At 42.1% G+C, this 7,478-nt stretch overlaps 1 non-coding gene across 1 annotated transcript; it reads right to left on the bottom strand.

The window, feature by feature from the left end:
• Window positions 1-6,955: 6,955 nt before the first annotated feature.
• LOC137340972 (U6 spliceosomal RNA) lies at window positions 6,956-7,060 on the bottom strand. Its single transcript, XR_010966930.1, has one exon. It is a non-coding gene; the product is annotated as a U6 spliceosomal RNA (small nuclear RNA).
• Window positions 7,061-7,478: the final 418 nt, after the last annotated feature.

Genomic DNA, 7,478 nt, shown 5'->3' with positions numbered 1-7,478 from the left:
GAGAGGGCAGATGGGGCCTCGGTTTAACGTGTCATCTAAAGGACATCACCTCCGACAGTGCAGCATTCCCTCGGTACTGCACTGGAGTGTCAGCTTAGATTTTGTGCTCAAATCTCTGGAGTGGGATGAGTCTCTTCTGGAGAAGGGTTTTTAAATTAATGCCTTGCATCACTTATTTGATAAACATATAAGACAGCCCTGATTTTGGCAACCAGCACTTGAAGTGACAAAATAAAGTCAATCTAGGAATTTCACCATCACCTTCTCATATTTTGTCAAATTTTGTTTGATAATCGCTCCTGTGAAGCGCCTTGGGACATTTTACTACATTAAAGGCGCTATATAAATGCAAGTTGTTGCTGTTGTGATTAAATCCCGCAAACAGCGTCTGCAGTTGTTCAGTAAATAGAACAACTGCCTACAGTTCACTGTTACAGCTTTTCATTTTACAGACAGCGCTCTCTGAAAATGACCCTGCTTCATAAATTCTCTGACAACAATCCGAATCCAAGTGAACACCAGCAACACAAAGAAGAGTTTAATTTCACGTCATAATAGCCTGAGTCCATTTTGAAGATTGGAGGCAAAAGACCCAATACTGTTCAGAACTTGCTAGAACGGGCGAAACAAAATTACAATAACGATAGAGCTTTGGAACTGATTAAATGTTGCCATTAAATGATTCAGTTAATTATGAAAGTCAATACAGATATAAAGTTCAGTAGTCAATGGATTGGATAATATACAACAGTTGGTAGAGTTGGGTTACAATGGAGAGGTGTCACTATCTCCTCAATACACAGGAGATTTACGAGGATGTTGCCAGGGCTGGAGAATTTTAGCCATGAGAAAAGTTTGGATAGGCTGGGGATATTTTCTTTGGAACAAAGGAGGCTGAGGGGAGATTTAATTGAGTTATATAAAATTATGACGGGGCTAAATAGAATGGATAGGGAGGACCTATTTCCCTTAGCAGGGGGGTCAGTGCCCAGGGGGTATACATTTAAAGTAATTGGTAGAAGGATGTAGGGATAAAATTTGGATGAAGGGATATAAAGCGGTGGGCCCCAATTCGCCAGTATAAAACGGTCTGAAAGGTACCATTCAGTCTTGTTAGGCTGGAAACAAAACACAAAGCACCATGGGATACTTGACCATGTTAGCCCTTTTCAAACTAACATAGATAGGTTTAGCTGACCAAGGACATTCCAAGCTTTACTTAAGGAATGTTTAGAAGGGGTCTGTTCCTGAGAAGTGATAAGAGTATAAAGGTGTATTGATAAAACACCTGCTGATGGTCTGGGAAAGGAGTCAGTTGGCTGCATAATTCAATAGAGCTTTGTAGTCAAGCAGGCCATGTTCCTGCTGAAGATCCCTCCCTATAGTGATAACAAGAGTAAGAGATAGCTCAAGAATGCGAAGTTAGAGTGAAGCCTCTGCAGCCCATAAGCTTCTCACAGGGGGTATTCGAGTTCAAAGGGCAGGCCTAGTAGTTGATTGATTAACCCTATAAACCAATGATGTATCAATATTACCATGTATACACCCCCATTAGTAATTAGTGGGTGTTATCTAATAAACTGTATAAACTAAGTTGTATTGCCACTTTTCCTTTGAGAACGAGGTCTCCAGCTGGGATGGCTGAGATTGTTCGCCCGTGTGCACTCGTAATAAACTATTGATCTGGGTAACACCTGAGTCTGTTAGTTCTGTTTTACCTTCCAGATTTTCCTCGCTTACAAAGGATTAGAGGGGAGCTGAGGAAAATTTTTTTCACCCAGAGGGTGGTGGGGGTCTGGAACTCACTGCCTGTAAGGGTGGTAGAGGCAGAAACCCTCAACTCATTTAAAAAGTACTTGAAGGTGCACTTGAAGTGCTGTAACCTACAGGGCTACGGACCAAGTGCTGCAAAGTGGGATTAAACTGTCTTTTTCGGCTGGCATGGACATGATGGGCCAAAAGGCCTCCTTCTGTGCCGTAACTTTCTATGATTCTATGATCTCATGGAGTAGTGTCATTACTTCAGTACATCCCAGGCACAAGCTAAGGGCAGCTGCCTCTGAGGTCACGGGCTACCTTAGCTTTGCAGTTTAATGAAGCCAACTAACTATCCCTCCTACCTAAATCTGGTTAAAGTCCAACTATCGATTCTAAAACAAACTAGGAATGCATGGGTAAGATCACTGGTCCCAGTGGGGTGATGCACTCAAAGGGAAGATGTGGGAGAGACAGGGCCATTGCACTGTGCTGATTCTCTGACCACATGCTCGTTTCATAAGAACACAAGAACATAAGAAATAGGAGCAGGAGTAGGCCACATGGCCCCTCGAGCCTGCTCTGCCATTAAATTACATCATGGCTGACCTTCAACCTCAACTCCACTTTCCCGCTGGATCCCCAGATCCCTTGATTCCCCTGGAGTCCAAAAATCTATCGATCTCAGTCTTGAATATACTCAACCTTTCAAGTGAAGGTTATTCTGGGAACACAGGATTGGTGAATTCTATGGCTAAGGCAAAGAGGAGGAGGGTGAAGGGTATATGATCTGGTCCTCCATTGAAGAGGGGAATGCGGGAGAGCTGATAACCTATTTATTTTAAATGTGTTAACGCCTCAGTTACGATAACAGATGAAGAAATCGTGTTGGAACGCATTAAGTATTCACTCGCTGAGGTTCACCTAATCTAATTTCTAGGCCAATGTATTCTACTATTGTAGAGCGTCTCCTATCGATGCCTCTCACACGGCAACCTTGTTCTCTGCCCTTATTTCTTCAATCTATTGAAGCTGAGGTCGAGGTGCATTGCTGGGCAATAGAGAGGGAGCCTTACCCTGAATCTCACCCCTGCTGTATCTAACCTGGAAGTATTTGGTGCTGACACTAGCTACGTGGACACCAGAAGTAGAAAATATTTAATTGCCAGCATCAATATCTCTCCTCAACCTTAAAATTAGAACTAGGCCATTTAGGGGTGATGTCAGGAAGCACTTCTTCACACAAAGGGTAGTGGAAATCTGGAACTCTCTCCCCAGAAAAGAGTTGTTGAGGCTGGGGGTCAATTGAAAATTTCAAAACTGAGATTGATAGGTTTTTGTTAGGGAAGGGTATTAAGGAACTAAGGAGAGTAGAAGGAGTTAAGATATAGATCAGCCATGATCGAATTGAATGGCTGAACAGGCTCGAGGGGCTGAATGACCTACTCCTGTTCCTATGTTCCCTCTGTTGGGAACAAATTCAAACAAAAGTTCCTCTTCTTGGAAGGAGTAGGGGGAAGATTGAATTCTGGCATCTTTTGCATGTTCAATTGATTTGAAGGGCACATTAAACCCTTCTCCATGCTGCTAGCCTTTCCGTTTAAATATAGTCAACCCATAATTGGAATAATGTGGCGTTCATTTGCTGGCCAAGAGTCCCTTGCCTTTCCTGGACAGGAGCTAATCAAGTGTTTACAACACTTTCATGTTAGCACTTCAATCTATTTGAGCATTCCTTGCGCAGTCTCTTAAGCTAAAAATCATTGTAACTCACTGAGTACTAATAAATCACAGCAACACTTGACAGTTTAGTCTGAGTGATCTTCCTGCCAAACAGTGTCATAACACTGCACACATTCATATACCATCCAATACTTTAGAGCTGTGTTGTTGCAGATGTGCAGGTATGAGTTTAAAATAGTTCAAATGATGGTTGTTAATTTAAATGGCTAATATCTACATAATGTACAAAGCAGAATTTCCTGAATCCACCGTGCTTGTCTGGTAACACGTAAATAGACTGAAGCTCTGCAGACAAAAATATATGTTAGCTTTGTAATGGTATATTGGTTGAATGTGAGTATTTAGAAGTGTCCCCTTAAGCGTCAATGTTTCAAATAAGTAATCAGTTAGACTCGGACTAGCGATGTCTGTCAGTTTGCAAAATGGAGATTGTAGGCTGGCAATGGGCTGCTGAATGTGAACCATAACAACCATAACAAATCTAGTTGTTTTTTCCTTTATTATTTAATGCTGCATTATTGGGTGCCCTAAAAATAATGGCCTTGAAATTGTACAGTGGGATATTAACGTACAAACACTTAACATGCTTACCTGAAATCCGTCTCTCTGCAGGTTTAGCAGAGGTGTTGATCTATTTATTCTAAACATGTTAATGCCTCGAATAAAATAATGCAGGAAGGAACTTCAGGATGAGTGGGTTGACTTTTTATGCTGGTACTTCACAGCCTATATCAAGACAAGAATAGCGTAAATTTGCCAGGGTGATGCCAGGGATGAGTTTAACTATAGTTATATGGGGACACTTGAGGTATTATTTACACTGGAGCACAGGAGGCTAAGAGGAGATTTAATAGAGGTTTTTAAAATTATGGAGAGTTTTGATACAGTGAATAGGGAAAGACCAATGCCTGGAATTTCCATTGGGTTTGACCAGACCTCCTGCCATAACTTCAGTGGAAGGTCAGTGGAAACCCTGGAGAAACGACATAATGAAAAGGCACAACTTCTGGTCGTAATCCATTAGGTTCACTTGTAGGAGCATTATGCATGTATATACTGTCCTAGGGAATTGAGGGTTAGCCAAGAGCCTAGGAAGTCTCATAATGGCTCTGTTGATATCTGCACTGCCTAGATTGAAACTGAGACCTACAAATAACAAAGGCCACAGGGTCAATTCCAGTGTGTGTTTAGTTGGCTGATCTTAGCTAAGATGATGTTTAGAGGCTCTAAGTTGACCGTAGCGTCCATTTGCTAAGGAGGGGGAAAAGTTAGTCACCGTTTTCATTCCTGACCCTTGCTGGGAAGTGTGCGTGTATGGCTATCAATTGAGGGCAGGATCAGGCTCACTTTAAAACTCCTACTGTCCGCAGTCACACGTGAAGAATGATCACGTGGGAATTATACAAGAGAGAAGCAGAGAGAACTGGAGGGAGAAAGAACAGCCATCTGAATAATGAATTGTTACAGTTTGACCTTTTGTCTTTTGAAGGCAATGATTTAAACACTCACTGCAGGTAATGGAGAACAAGTTGAAGTACATTCACAATTACATTACTGAGACCAGGAACACTTTCAATCTATTATGGTATTAGCTTGATTAAAACTGAAAATGGTAAATTAGCTGAAGGGTTTTCTCCATATGAATCTATCTGTGACTATGTGAAAAAGAGAGACGATTCCTGGCCATGAACCACCTGAGAAATAGGCACATTGAGCTCCAATATTATGTAAAGAAAGAACTAGCATTTTTATAGGGCCTTTCACCACCTCATGACATCCCAAAGCGCTTCACGGCCAATGAATTACTTCTGAAGTGTCGTCACTGTTGTAATGTAGGCAAATACAGCAACCAATTTGCACACAGCAAGGTCCCACAAACTGCAATGAGATAAATGACCAAATATTCTGTTTCTTTTGGTGATAAATGTTAGCCAGAACAACAAGAACAACTTGCATTTATATAGGGCCTTTAATGTAATTAAACAGCCCAAGTCGCTTCACAGGAGCGTTATCAGACAAAAATTACCACTGAGCCACATAAGGAGATATCAGGACAGGTGACTAAAAGCTTAGTCAAAGGGGTAGATTTTTAGGAGCATCTTAAAGGAGGAGAGAGAGGTAGAGAGACAGAGAGGTTTGGGGAGGGAATTCCAGAATTCCTAAACAGCTGAAGGCACGGCCGCCAACGATGGAGTGAAAAAAATTGGGGAGAACTCCACTGTTCTTCTTCAAATAGAGCCATGGGATCTTTTACATCCACTCGAGAGGGTTAAACATGTCATCTGAAAGACCACACCTCTGACAATAGAGTCAGAAAGAATCTAGATGGCCTTAATATGTTAATACATTTTAACTGCAAAGCAATGAAGGTTGATCAAAGTCCTTCCTGATAATCAGTCTATCAATGGGCACTTTAGGAAGTTTCTCCTTCTGGATAGCTGTGTTGAAAATTATCTGTCAATCATCATCCGGTCTCCTGAGATCAAACGGGGCAGGTAAGGTTTTAATTAACGATGGTTAAAGTCACTTTTTATTGCCAATTTCAAAACCCAGTTTTTTTAATGTTTTATTTTTAGCGTAAGAAAAGAAGAAAATCAGTGGAAAAATATTGGAGCCCAAAAAAAGCCCAGATGAATTGTTTTATTTTGAACATCAGTAAAACTCAAGAAAACAATCAAGGGACTTCAAAAAAGTACAGTCAAACTAAATGACAACCCACACTTATTAACACCATAGACACCACTTTTACAGGACTTACCATCACACTGTCATCTAAACCCTAGGTCGTATTTTTAAATTAAAAGTATAATTGAGGAAACTATGTTTATTATTGTGGCTCCAGCCACTTACCTGCCATTATGTGTCAGCCGTAGCTCAGTGACTGAGCAGAAGGTGGTGGGTTCAAGTCCCACTCCAGAGACTTGAGCGCAAAATCTAGGCTGACACTCCAGTGCAGTACTGAGGGAGTGCTGCACTGTCGGAGGAGCCCGTCTTTCGGATGGGACGTTAAGCCGAGTCCCGTCTGCCCTCTCGGTTGGATGTAAAAGATCCCACGCAACACTATTTCGAAGACGAGCAGGGGAGTTCGCCCCAGTGTCCTGGACAATATTTATCCCTCAACCCAACATCACTAAAACAGATTATCTGATCATTATCATATTGCAGTTTGTGGGATCTTGCTGTGCGCAAATTGGCTGTCGAGTTTTCTACATTACAACAGTGACTACACTTCAAAACTACTTCATTGGGTGTGAAGCACTTTGGGATGTCCTGAGGTCGTGAAAGGCGCTATATATAAACACAAGTCTTTGTGGGATATTAAAAATTGTTGGAGAGTATGCACAATCTTGCTTTTAGTAAACAATGCCTTGATGTATGATCAGAGCCAGCCTTAGATCGAGGACCTTATCCTCAAGGGACTATCAACATGGTATCTCTGTCAGTGCACTGCTGCCCTTGCTACATGGAACGCTTCACGAATTTGAGTGTCATCCTTGCACAGGGGCTATGCTAATCTTCTCTGTATCGTTCCAATTTTAGTATATGTGCTGCCGAAGCTGCCCTTGCTACATGACTAACTCAGAATAAAGACTAAATTTTGCTGTAGTGCAAGAATATAGGCCTAGAAATTCGGGCTGCTCCACCCGGCTCCACATTCAGGTAAGTATATTTTAAAATCCCACCTTGTTTGTTGCGGCTTGTAGTGGTCCCTTTAAGGACCGCCAGTTAGGCCGCATGTAGACCTGGTTTTCCTAAGTGCAGCTGGCTGCCTCATGGCAAACCAATCTTGCAGTGGGGGCCTCAAACAGTTGTTAGGCCTCTTATTTGCATATGCAAAGGGCCTAATGCCTGTTTCAGGCATGGGCACGGCATGCCAATTTTTTGGGTCTTTACTAATATGGCGGGCGCCGCACTTCCGGCTCGTAACAAGCGTGCACTTCCTGCCATGTAGGAGTCTTAGGAGGCCGTTCAGCGGCCGG

The sequence above is a fragment of the Heptranchias perlo genome, chromosome 22, assembly GCF_035084215.1.
Source record: "Heptranchias perlo isolate sHepPer1 chromosome 22, sHepPer1.hap1, whole genome shotgun sequence".
In the NCBI taxonomy this organism is placed as follows: domain Eukaryota; kingdom Metazoa; phylum Chordata; class Chondrichthyes; order Hexanchiformes; family Hexanchidae; genus Heptranchias; species Heptranchias perlo.
Note: the sequence above shows the minus strand (reverse complement) of the source record. Positions and strands in the feature narration are given on the sequence as shown.